At 33.0% G+C, this 12,988-nt stretch overlaps 1 pseudogene across 1 annotated transcript; it reads right to left on the bottom strand.

Annotated features, from left to right (window-relative positions):
- Positions 1–7,526: 7,526 nt before the first annotated feature.
- On the bottom strand, positions 7,527–10,538 carry LOC109791181 (squamosa promoter-binding-like protein 8; annotated as a pseudogene). The gene is made up of 3 exons (XR_014433058.1): positions 9,732–10,538; positions 8,744–8,883; positions 7,527–7,922 (listed from the first exon to the last, which is right to left on the bottom strand). The product of XR_014433058.1 is annotated as a squamosa promoter-binding-like protein 8 (transcript).
- Between the last annotated feature and the right edge of the window lie 2,450 nt (positions 10,539–12,988).

The raw sequence follows: 12,988 nt of genomic DNA, 5'->3' as shown, positions 1-12,988 counted from the left end.
AGCTTGATAACCCTCCATTTTTAAGGCGCTGCCTTTTTAAAACAGAGTGTTACTACCCTCCTTGACTTATGATCTCTCCTCAACGGAGAATCTCGATAATTATGGGTCTCTTTTACTCATGTCAAGAGGTATTGGTGAACCTAAAATGCATGGTTTATGAGGATGCATGATGTCTTATTGGTAATGATGCACATACTCCTCACTTTTATTATATTTTCGCACATGGTCTTTCCTCTCATGTCATGGTTTTTTCATGCATGGGGATTTATTCTTAGACCTTATCACGAGGTTTTATTAATGCACAAACAATTGCACATAAGCATTTACACAAACAATTCACTCATCCACGAACAGTCACGAGCGAATCACGAGGTAGGGGTTTCCTGCAGAAAAGTGCATATTCAAGGTGGATCTAACTGTTCTCACCGGTCTGAGGCCCCCAAGGTGCCCCCATTATAGGGACCCAATTCCTCTCGTCGTAAGTCGATGGAAAGCTCCAACGCACTGTCGGACTCGAGTTCATGGTTATCACCTTGAGTGATGCTTTCCGACACTACGGGCACCTATAGACCCATTCGACAACCGGCCGTACTAACATCCACTCCCTATGGCTTACCACTCATGCCCCCGGGTATAGAGGGAACTGTTGTGTGCAAAGGTTTGTGTGCAGTTTGTATTTCAAACAATTGCGAGAATTTAAACATACAACAGTTATTAAAGCCAAATAGATAAACATGTTATCATACAAGCAAGGGGTAATGAAGTAATTTTAACTATTATTTGTTAAAAATAATCTGTCACTAAATGGGACTGACTCTCGAAGCTTCCCCAGTGGAGTCGCCATCTGTCGCCACCGGCCCGAAACGGGCTTTCGGCATTCGCGAAGGATGGTTGGACTCTTTTATTTGTTTAAAAATATGGATTGCTAGAATGACTTATTCTCAAACTGAGACCTTGTCAAACGAGCAATTTTATTAAAAGGCTCACCAATCCATGTTAATCCCAAGCGGGACCCTCCATGGATTAGCGGTTTTCATAAAAAGGAAGGGTTCATGGAGTCGCCACCAATGTTTTACTCAAAACATTGGAAAAAGAAGTTTAAGGCAATCGATTCAAAAATCGACTTCGGCCATTACAACCAGAGTCGGGTAAGGGAGTCGGTTACGCGTGGGGAAGGTGTTAGCACCCCACAGCGCCCCTTTCGGGTTCCCTATGACAGATTATTTAAATAATAGCGTAAAATTACTAAATTACCCCTATTTATTATAAGCGATTGTAAATTAAATATCTACATGATGATAAATTTAAATATGCAACAATCAGAAAGCGGTAAAAGAAGGGATTTTTAGAAAAGAAACCTCTTGAAGCGTGCTTTTTATATATCAAGTAAAACTGGGAAGCTTTTTGGCGTTCCCTCGCTCTTACAAGCCCGCTCACTCCTTCCTAAAAAATTTTAACTATGGAAATCCGGAGGATTTCCCTTCGACTAAGTTCGAATCTCCAAGCTAAATGCTCGGAATTCCAGAACTTCGTCGGATCGACTCCCAGAGAGATTTCTAGGGCAGAACACTGCTCAAAAACCCCAGAATACTCAAGGAGGGAGTCAAAACTCAGTCCAAAAGTGTGGAATGACGTCCCATTGACGTCATATTTATAGGGATGAGGCTCAATACGGTTTATGAGGGTCAATACGGTCCGTATTGAAGTTTTGAACTACAATACGGCCGTATTGAATTCAATACGGCCGTATTGAAGTTCAAAAACCTCAATACGGCCGTATTGAAGTTCAGTGCAGCCGTATTGAGTTCAAAAACCTCAATACGGCCGTATTGAAGTTCAGTGCAGCCGCATTGAGTTCAATGCAGCCGTATTGAAGTTCAGAAACTTCAATACGGCCGTATTGAACTTCTGGGAGGCCGTATTGGGCTTCATTCCCTCCACTTTCTTATTTTTTGCTACTCTAAGACCTCTAAACCTACAGATTGTCATCCTAAGGTCTTCCAGGGTCTTCCAGGAGTCCTTCCGGCTGACTTTCCTTTGGTCTTCGAGAGTCTTCAAGCTTTATTTCCGACCCGGACAATTTTAGGGGTCTACATACACCATTCAATAATTATATATTAAATGTGAATTGTAACGACTCGTCGTAGTCTCTACACTTAGTGGAATTGCACTAATAACTAGTGAACTAAAATAAAATATTAAGCTGGATAACAGAATATACATATGAATAAAGTTATGTATTTATGTACAAAATATAGAACTATGCATATACAGTCATCCAAAATAATATTATCCTAGTGCCGGTCAAGTACAAACAAATAGTTACCCAAGATGGTAACTATAACATTGGAATAAATCTCCCCATCTTGCAGCGGACACCGTAACTAGCGCCAACCTAACCCTGACCTGCTCTCATACATAGTATGATCATCGTAGTCCATCAACATGAAAATAGAAGGGTAAGCTAGAGTTCAATAAGCAACCATACAAGTACAAAATGAAAACATATATACTACACATTCATCCAATCAAGTCCCGAAAGGGACTCCCATCTCGATCAATCATCAGTTCATCAAACATGAAGTCAACACCACACACTTCATCATACTAGAAATCATGCAATAATAGCAACTCATGACAGATATCAATGCATATTAATTATCTAATGCGTCATCACGCATACACCTAGGAGATCTCCCTAACAACAGAACAATATAAGTGACATCCCAATCCTACCGAAACCACCCCAACTATTTTCACGCCCAATGCGCCCGCTCGGTCACAACTAATCAAGATATAAATCCTCACTCGGGTTTACTCGGATGATGTCACTTACACACTTGGAAGTCTGGTTCCACCGTCAGGTATAACACAACTAGGTACATGCTTACCACGACCTTGACATTCATTACCAAGTCACTTGTAGAGTTCACCTACCAACTACCCGCAAAGAACCACGCACCCTCCCTAGTACTTGGTTAAGGGAATAACCCTCAACCTCATACCTAGCTCCAACACTAGCTAAGGACTTAGAGGAGACTGACCCAAACCAGTGGCCTATCCAAGCACCACTCTCAAGAGACTCTATGTGAGCTCTTCTAGTTTGAAAACATTTTTCCTCTCCTCAAGTTCTAGGCTAGACACAGGCCATAAGGAATCACATGCAATAATGCATCATACATCATACATGGCCAATCCACCATTATGATCAATATCATCCTCATATGATCATACACACATGTCATATCATATTTAAACATTCATACATATCATTACCAAGCATACATATGAATCATACACCACTATACATCATATATCATACATACATGATCAAATCTTCAACTTTAAACATGCATAAGCATCATTTTGAATCAACATTACTAAACATACTCACGCTCGGCACAGCCAGCTCGTGCCTGGCCTATCATCCAACCCAAGAGCTCTAAGGCTCCTCCATGCCCGGTGCAGCCAACGCGCGCCTGACCTAAACTCAACCTGAGAGTTCTAAACTCATCCACACCCGGCGTAGAATTCCCACACCCGGCGTCCTTGAGATAGAGACTCATAGGAACCTACATGCCCGACGCACCCATCTTGCACCCAAGGCCATCTAGACAAAGACCTCCAGAGGTCTCCACACCCGGCGCGCCTACCCTATGCCCGACGCCATATCAGTAACCTGCTAGACAAGGCCACTATCTAGTATCGCACTCGGCGTGATTCTTCTCACGCCCGACGTGAACTCATCTAGAGACTCTCATTTATAATTATGCCTGTCGCGACTAACCTCGTGCCTGGCGTGATCAATAAATGATTATCCCTGATGAATGCACGTCCGACGCTAAAAACATACGCCCGGTGCAAATTCATACAGCAACCCCAAAAACCAGAAAATTCCATCTAAAACCTGAAAATCAAGAAATCCAACCACATGCAATCCATAAAACATAACACATAGGCTCCATACAACTCGAAAACAAACTCAGATTCAACATGCACCCATCTGATGCATCAAAATCACTAAAAACCCCATTTTCCCCAAAACCTCGAAAAATGAGAAGTCCTTCCATTCAACCATTGATTCTCAAAATTCATGCACCAATTGAGTTCCTAAACTCACATGCAACCAATCAACCTACATTCTAGCTTCCCTCACCTGAAAATTAGCTCAGAATAGCCAAGAACTGAGAAGAAGAAGAATTTCTCCCGAAGCTCGACCCGCAGACTTCAATCCCCCAAAAACAAGCTTCCTAACCTGAATTTCAAGAAAAGACAGAAGGAGTTAGTGATCTAGAGAAGAAGAAGAATCAAACAAGGAAATTTGGGAGAGAAAGGAGCTTACGGACCCAAAGTCCTTCTCTCTAAAACCCCTCTCTAGATTTTCTTTGAGAATGAGCTTATAAGGTTTCCTTCTCAGAGAAAACCTTATATACTCTTCTCTCTAGTATCCACTAAACCCTGAACCAACTTATTATGTTACATGAATTTTGTAAATCTAACCGTTAGATTGAAAGTTATTTACTCTTAGATCATATATACAAAATTTCATATTAATCCAAGATGATTTGATATTTCATTGTTATAAAATAAAATTAACGTAATATATTTATTTCAAAATATACTAAAATATGAACATTTTAATTACCTTCAAGTTGTTGTTTAATTTTAACAAAATTTAATATGCACATATAAAGTGATATGAACTTTCAATCTAAACGCTTGAATTTATAAAATTCACAATTAATATAAAATTATTGAATGATGTAATACTTAGTAAAAGTTACACTGTTGTTATTATAACCCTCCTCTCTCTATATATATATAAATCTCCCATAATATTAAAAAGATGGTTCTTGCGCCCTTTTAAGGAAAATGTTCATTAAAGAATAAATATATAATCTTTGAAACATTAACAACTTAAGGGTTTTTTTTTTTTATATTTTAAATATTTTTATTCATTAATGAATACACAAACACTTTTTCATTGCCGCTGCATAGTTTTGTGCATAAGTACATAAAAGAAAATTTCTGAGTATAAATTAGAAGTAAGTGAGCTTCTTTATTAAAAAATATTATTCATTTTTAATAGAAAAGTTAAGAAAAGAATTTCTGAATTTACAAACTAACATGCAGAATCACAGATGCTATATCACAAGTGAAATTTTGAATTTTTTACTGGAATAATATTTTTTTTTAAAAAAATTACAAGAATGATCATTGTGCAGGATTATTTACCAAGATAGAACCATTTACTGTTCAAGCTCAGAATTCGGTTCCCCGAGAACCGAATTTTGAGCATCAAAATGTAATTTTTTTTGCTTTTTCAACTCAGAATTCGGTTCCCGGGGAACCGAATTCTGAGTTGGTTTTAATTTTTTTTTTTTTTCGTGTCTGGGGCAAATGTGGGCTGATGTAGGAAGCGGAACGGCCCGTTCCAAAAGCAGAACGGGCCGTTCTGCTTAAAGAAACAGAGTGCAAATTCTGAAAAAAAAAAAATTAAAACCAACTCAGAATTTGGTTCCCCGGGAACCGAATACTGAGTTGAAAAAGCAAAAAAAATTACATTTTGATGCTCAGAATTCGGTTCCCGTGAACAGTAAATGGTTCTATCTTGGTAAATAATCCTGCACAGTGATCATTCTTGTAATTTTTTTTAAAAAAAATATTATTCCAGTAAAAAATTCTGAAATTTTCGTAACAAGCCTTCCGATTAATTTTTTAATGCCTTTTCATGCTATTAAAGAAAAATCTGACAACCACAAATGACTTTTGATCCGGTAGACCTGACTCGTTAAATGTTAGGTAAGAGAGGAAGCATTTTCTGGTTGATATTTATTGGTAATAATAATAGCTTAGAAGTTTATTACGGTATAGGTGAATTTATAAAGGATATTCTATTATTTTAAGAATAAATTTATTTAAATTTATTTTTTAATTTTTTTAAAATTTAATAGTTAAATTATTTAAATTTAATTTATAACATGAATTATTGAATAAAATAAATTTAAATAAATTTATCAATCTTTCTTTTACTCAAAATTACGTATATACATTTCTTGTTCATTATTAAGGAGTATTTCTCGTTAAATATTGAAATAATTTTTTTTTGGATGAAGTGAGAAACACAATCTATAAATATTTTTTCCTTGATTTTTGTGCAGTTGCAAATGTTAGGATTTAAATTTTAACTACTCCTTCCATTTTTTATTCGTTTAAGATTTTGCACGGGACTTAAAGAAATGATTGATATTTTAGTTTTTAAAAATATTTATTACTTACTTTCATATTCTACCCTTTTATAGTATTTTATTGGAAATATATTGCTTTTTTAAATCAACATTAATTTCATATAGGTGATTAGAAAAAAAATAGGCAAATATTATAAATAAACAGACACATTATTCAGTAAACATATATTAATTATCAAGAGTAAAAATGAGAAAAAAAAAATTAATAAATCATTGATTTTAATAAAATGACAATAAAAAAATGATAAATTCTGACAAAATGAGTACTTAGTTAAGTAACGAAAATCTCTCATCACACACATATATATATATATATATATATATAGGGAGCATATCAAGTGAGAAGAATTTATTATGAGAAAATGAGAAGGTTAAAATATAACCCTTAAATTAATTTCCTCTCATAATAAATTCCTCTCATCTCACTTGATATGCTCCTTATATATATATATATATATATATATATAAATTAGCCTCCAATTTGGAAGTTGACGGGTTGAAATTCCAATAAATGTTGCCAGCTGCAAGTCTGCAACAAAGATTGAAACTGTCATTGTTTACGTTACGTTATGTTACTCGTGGCTATATTCTTCAGCTTAATATTTAATGCACAGTTCTTATTAAAATATTATAAATTTCATAAATTATTATAATAAAATATTTTTTCATGACATTATTTTCATTAAATCAATTAAAAAATATAAATTTATTGAAATATTTACTAATAAAATGCGTCTAAATTTATATTTAACTTTTTTAAAAAAGATAAAGCAACTAAAACTATAAGAGTAAATAGTAATATACATAATTGATGCATTTTTCAGGAAATTAGGGTCAGACAAAGGAGATTAAGTGTATGTTTTATTGTTAAAATTTAACAATGGAAAACATAAAAATAGTTATTTTTAACATGTTTAGAAATTTATTTTTTTTAACAAAAATGTAAAAATATACTTTCCAAAACACAAAAATATAAAGTAATTATTTTTATCGTTTTCGTTCAATATATGTTTGTCAAATTTTAACAATAAAATAAACACACATTTTATATTTTTGTACTTAAAAAAAATGTATTTTTACATTTTCGTTAAAAAAACGGTTTTCAACCACGCTACAAGTCAATGCCCCCAAAGATAGGTACTCTACACCAGTAGGCTGTACACTTGGGTTATAATATTAATAGTAGTGTTTATTTTAGTTTTTCCCTGTCCTTGCGAAAATTCATGACAATGAAAACTGAATACATGATGCCATCATGGACATAAAGTAACATAACACTTCGAGGGCAAAGAAATTATATTTTATTTTGCACATATTAAATGGAAGGACAAGTGCACATATATGACTATATATAGGCTTAATATAATTTTTTAACAAATAAATATTGACTCAAGATTAAAGCATAAAATTAAATTAGGGGAAAAAGTTCCAAGTGGAAGTTCACTTCATTATTGTTGATTCTCCTCCAATAGTTAATGGCATGGGTATTATTAGCCATGCAATTTGGTCCCACTGCCACATGCACTAACCACTTGAGAAAAACAGTGACCCTGATGTTGTTGACAAAGAGTCCCTAGTTTGGTTTGGTCTTTGTTGGAAATAATCTGGTGGTGAGTGGTGACACTGCCACCTTCAGTGAAGACGGAGATTGTGCTCCAGATTCAGACGAGGATCCTGCCAAATTCATATTTGTTAATTTACTAAATTAATGATATTATCTTAATCACTAATAAGATGGTTATATTGCTGTTTATTCAACTTAATTTAGTTTCAAACTCTACATTTTACGTACTAAAATGATAATTTATGGTAAATACATAGAAAAGTCAGGAAAAAATATAGTTGAACACTTGAAATATTATTTAACACCTAGCAGGAGAATATCACAAAAGTATTTGAGTAAATTAATTATACCGACAATCCTTGTAGTTTTACAAAATTTCATAATACTCCTTATTTTTGTAAGATTTACAATAATTTGAGTTATAACAGTATAATGTTTTTCAAGTAATTAAGAAAAATTAAAATAATGTATACCATATGCTAATGTAATATTTTTCAAACAATTAAGAAGAGTTATTATATGAATAAAAAAGTAAAAAAACATATTTATTATTAAATTTCATAAAACTTTCAGAAGTGTCGGCATAATTCATTCAAGTACTTTTAAGCAGGTACGTATATTAATATACTAAGTGAAATAATATGATAGGAAGAAGGAAAAAAAGAAAAAAAAAAAAAAGAAGAAGAAACTATTGATAAAGTGTTTAAAAAATGTCTACGTATTTCATTATTATTATTTTTAAAAACAGCACATGTAAAAAGCAATGAGATTCTAACAATTATCTTTATTATATTATATACATATACATAGATAGATATACATATCAGGGTGTGTGGTTGTTTGAAAAGATTAAGGAGAATTTAAGATATTGTGTACTTGTTTTGTTTATGAATGGTAAAAGAAAAGAGAAAGAAGAAAGAAGAGACCGTACTTGCAGCATTGTCCAAAGAAGGGTGGGATTTGTGGATTTCTTGATCTGGTTGCTGTGTTTTTCTTCTGCGACGATTGTGATCTGCCAGTCTCTTCCTGCAGCTCCGTTTCCCATTGTCAAATTCTGAAAGAAGATGAAATCTGCAAAAATTCAAATAAAATTAACCTATATTAAAACCTAATTTCTTCCGTTTTCTTCTTATAGATAACCCAGAATCTCATTTATTGATGTTCCAATTCAATGCTAGTTAAAAAACATCAAAAAACAGGATAGCACAAAGCTACAAGTACGTAAACAGAAGATGTTAAATTATAGGGACGCAATTGCCCTCGGGATTTCCCAATGTACTCTCGTGTGTTATCATCGGACAAATAACAATTCTCCAAATGGCAATCTCGTGTCTCTGATCTCGTTGTTCCAACTTCCATGTGCATTTTAGGAAAGCAGTGACCATGATGTTGTGTTGTCCTTGCCTCCCATTTTGTTCAAAATTTTATGTACCTTCATAATTCCCCCTTCATAAATTCGTAAACTATTAAACATTTACTGAAATGACAATTTTTTAATAGGGAATCTAGATGGTATAATTAATTTTTTTTTACAAAAAAATATTAATAAATAAGAATACAGAATGAATGTTTCATAATTTTGTAGCGACAACATATTTGCATACGACATCGAATAATAGAATATTTTTGTTAGACCATATGGTTTTCTTTTATATATAAACAATGCAAAAAAAATAAAATAATAATGTTATGAGTACGAAAGTGCATTATTGAGTGGCTAGTGACTAAGGAGTTATCAGTTATGTAATTGCACTACGCAGAAAGAACAAAAACTGGAAAAGGAGGGAAATTTCCAGAACCGGACGGAAATACCCTTGGAATCACCCTGAAGCCAATTATTGGCTCCGAGCAACACCACCCAGTGGCAAATTCGTCATTGTGTAAAATTTAGTTTCCCCAGAAAAATCACAATTCACAACCTGCTGCACTGCTGGCAGAATCGCTGAGTCAACCCGGCGGCGACCACGGTGGCGGCCTTGGAGTGGAACTCGCACACCTTGTGGCGGCGGTGGTAGTGCCTCGCGGCGGAAAGGTCCACATTGCAACCCTCTGCCTGACAACGTGGAAAATTCGACGACACCGTAAGAATCGACTCTGCTGCTTTGGATGTACGGTAGAATAGACCTACGGTGTCGTCGAGGCAAGAGGGAAAGTAGGTGCGGCCTCCGAGGTTGAGCCCAAGCCCAGGACCAGGAGCAGGGTCAAGCCCAGAGGCGGAACTGAAGTTGACAGCGTCGTCGGACTTGGGCATGAGCAGAAGCCCAAGTCCAGGCCCAAGCCCAAGCCCACAGTGAGAGGAAGCAAGAGGCGGGATTTGGTTAAGTGGTGGTGGCGAAAAGGAAGAGGTGGACGCGCCTAAGAAGGCGCGTGGGTCGAACAAGGGGTGGTGCGGTGGGTTGAAGCCTTGGAGAATGGGCTCAGGTAGCATGGCGTAGTTGTGGTCGAACATTTGCCGGTGGGCTTGGTCGAGGTCTGTGGCGGCGCCGCCGTCGTTTGCGGCGGCGAGTCTTATCGTTGATGGGTTCACCCATTCGTAATCCAACATGTTGGAATAGTGTATATCTCTCACCAGCTAGCTATGTGTGTTTTTTTTTTTTTTAATATTTTATTTCCTGCTAAATGGGAGGTGTGTAAATATAAAAGAAAAAAAACCACACTATCACGTTTCGCCCTCTAAAAGCTGCACCTTGCGTCGCTTTGTGCCTTGGCTTTATCAATTATCACTCTGCCTCTACGAGTTAAATAATATTATTTGTTTTCTCTGTCTTGACGAGTGAAAGTGAGTGTAAGCAGAGTTAGTGCGAAGGAAAGTGCCTTAGGAGGCGCCTTGCGGATAAAGAGAGAGTAATTCGTGTGGAAAATTGTATTACTGTGTTTGATAGTTTAATTTTTTTTTATTTAAATTAATTATTTAAATTTAAAATAAATTTATTTTTAAAATTAATATTTTTAGTTTTTATAATTTTAAAAAATTTATTTTAAAAAATTTTGTTAAAAACTTTTATTTAATATTGTATCATTGTATGACTTTCAGATGTATTATTATTAATTTGATAAACTAAAAATAAGATTTTTAAAAATTTAAAAATTAAAAACATTATTTTATAATTTAAAAAGAAAAATAATATTACACTAAAACTAAGTCAGGAAAAGCGTATTTAAGTTAAAATTCTAATATAGTTTCTAGAGTAAACTTTTCAACGGGTGTTGTATTTTTATATTATAAATATGTAACTCGTGATCTGTTTTCATTTGGTACTAGCGGTACAATGATGCTTTGTATTTTATTTATTTATTTTTAAGATTAAATCATATTTTTCTTTTTATTATTTTTTAACTCAAATTTGGTCTAAAATTGCTGAATGTCTTTTTGTTTTTAAATAGTTTAATTTAATCTTCTAAATTTTAGAAAATATTTGATGTTCTTCTATTTAAATTGAAATTAATAATGTTAATAAAATTCGATGAAAAGATAATATTAAATTTTTATAAAAATTAAAAGATTAAATTAGATCAATTAAAAATCAAAAGATCAAATTAAATAGTAATTTATCTAAATATCATTTTTCTCTAGATAAATTTGAATATTATTTTACCCATTTAATATATTTTGTTTACATATTTTATTAATTATTATTAAACTTGGTCACTCTTTTTTTAAATGTGTAATTTAATTTTACTATTTTTAAAATATTTAATTTGGTCTTCTAATTTTAAAAAAACTATTTAGTATTACCTTTTTGTTTGATTTTATTAATCTTGTTAATGTCAATTTAGATAAAAGACAAAGTTGAATATCTTTTAAAAATTAGAAAATTAAATTAAATAATTTTAAAAATAATATAAAAAATTAAATTCTAAAAATAAATATAAAGACTAAAAATATAATTTAAAATATTTCTAATTTATCATTTGATATATGGTGGTACTATAACTATTATTTTTACCACATGTATTCGATCAAATTACTAATTAAGTGTATATGTTTAATTTTACATCTATAATTTACATTAAAATAAAAATCAAATCAAAATTTATATAATTAATATAAATATAATTACTCATTGTTTTTATTGATACACACTCAATCAAAATTAACATAAATCCAAACATGCTCTCTGACTGACTATATGTGAAGTATATCTCATGCTCTACTATAAATAATCAAACACTTTATGTAACAGAACACGAACACACTGCGACAGAAAAACATATATGATATATGTAGCTACCTTGCGTGCTGCTTCAACAGCTATTTCAATAGGTCCTGTCCAACCACTCTTCCTTAGAGCCAGGATGATAGAGCAAAAGAAGCAAGATCAGTGGTCAGCACCACTAGCTAGCATGTATTAATGTCTAAATAAAAATCTAATCAATTAATTAATAGTAATACTCCCTCAGACAGATCAAATTTACTATGAAATAGAACTAATTTAGTCAATAATAATAAATTTATCATGAATTATATTTTTTTAAAAATTTTCTTGTATGACATTGTTGTTCTTTTAACCGTTTATTAAATTAAAATATAAGATTTAATTAAAAACCCATTTTATAAAAAATGATTAATGTAATAAATATTTTAGTGTACCAAAAAATTATTAACTCTGATAGTTTACCGGAAGTACTACTTTAATCCGATCGTTATGGTGTAAAGAAAATATATATTTTAGATTGATTTGTTTAAAAAAGTAAAAAGGGAATAAAACCTAACACTGGCAATTTGGAGGGAGTAAATGAAAGACAAAAGATACCCTATATTTACCTGATAAGTTTAAACTTTTAGAGAAGACAGGTGAGATGAGTTAAGAAATGGTTGATCTTAGAAAGGGTGACATTAAATTTTTGGTCCCACAAACTGTTTAGGGTTTGGTCTACTTTGATTAGTGGCCCAGTGCAGAAGATCGCCATGATTAATTCACAGTATTAATTAGACTACGTGGATTTTATGCTTGTTTCTTTGAATCTACTCTTTTTATTTGGTTTTCAAGTTGCAAACTTGAACCCAATTATTTAGTGCAAGTGCAACAGGTTGTGTTTCATTGTTTGTTTCTGCGTAAATGAATGGTTTTCCATCTTTTACGTTATTTAAGTTTCGAACCATGGTGTTCTTCTCCTCAAAAAAAGAAAAAGAAAAATGGTGTTCTTCTTAGCAAAGAAATAAAGTTTATTAATA

This window comes from Cajanus cajan, chromosome 4 (genome assembly GCF_000230855.2).
Source record: "Cajanus cajan strain Asha chromosome 4, NIPB_CcT2T_4, whole genome shotgun sequence".
In the NCBI taxonomy this organism is placed as follows: Eukaryota; Viridiplantae; Streptophyta; class Magnoliopsida; order Fabales; family Fabaceae; genus Cajanus; species Cajanus cajan.
The sequence above is the reverse complement of the archived record's forward strand: the minus strand, read 5'-3'. Positions and strand labels throughout refer to the sequence as shown.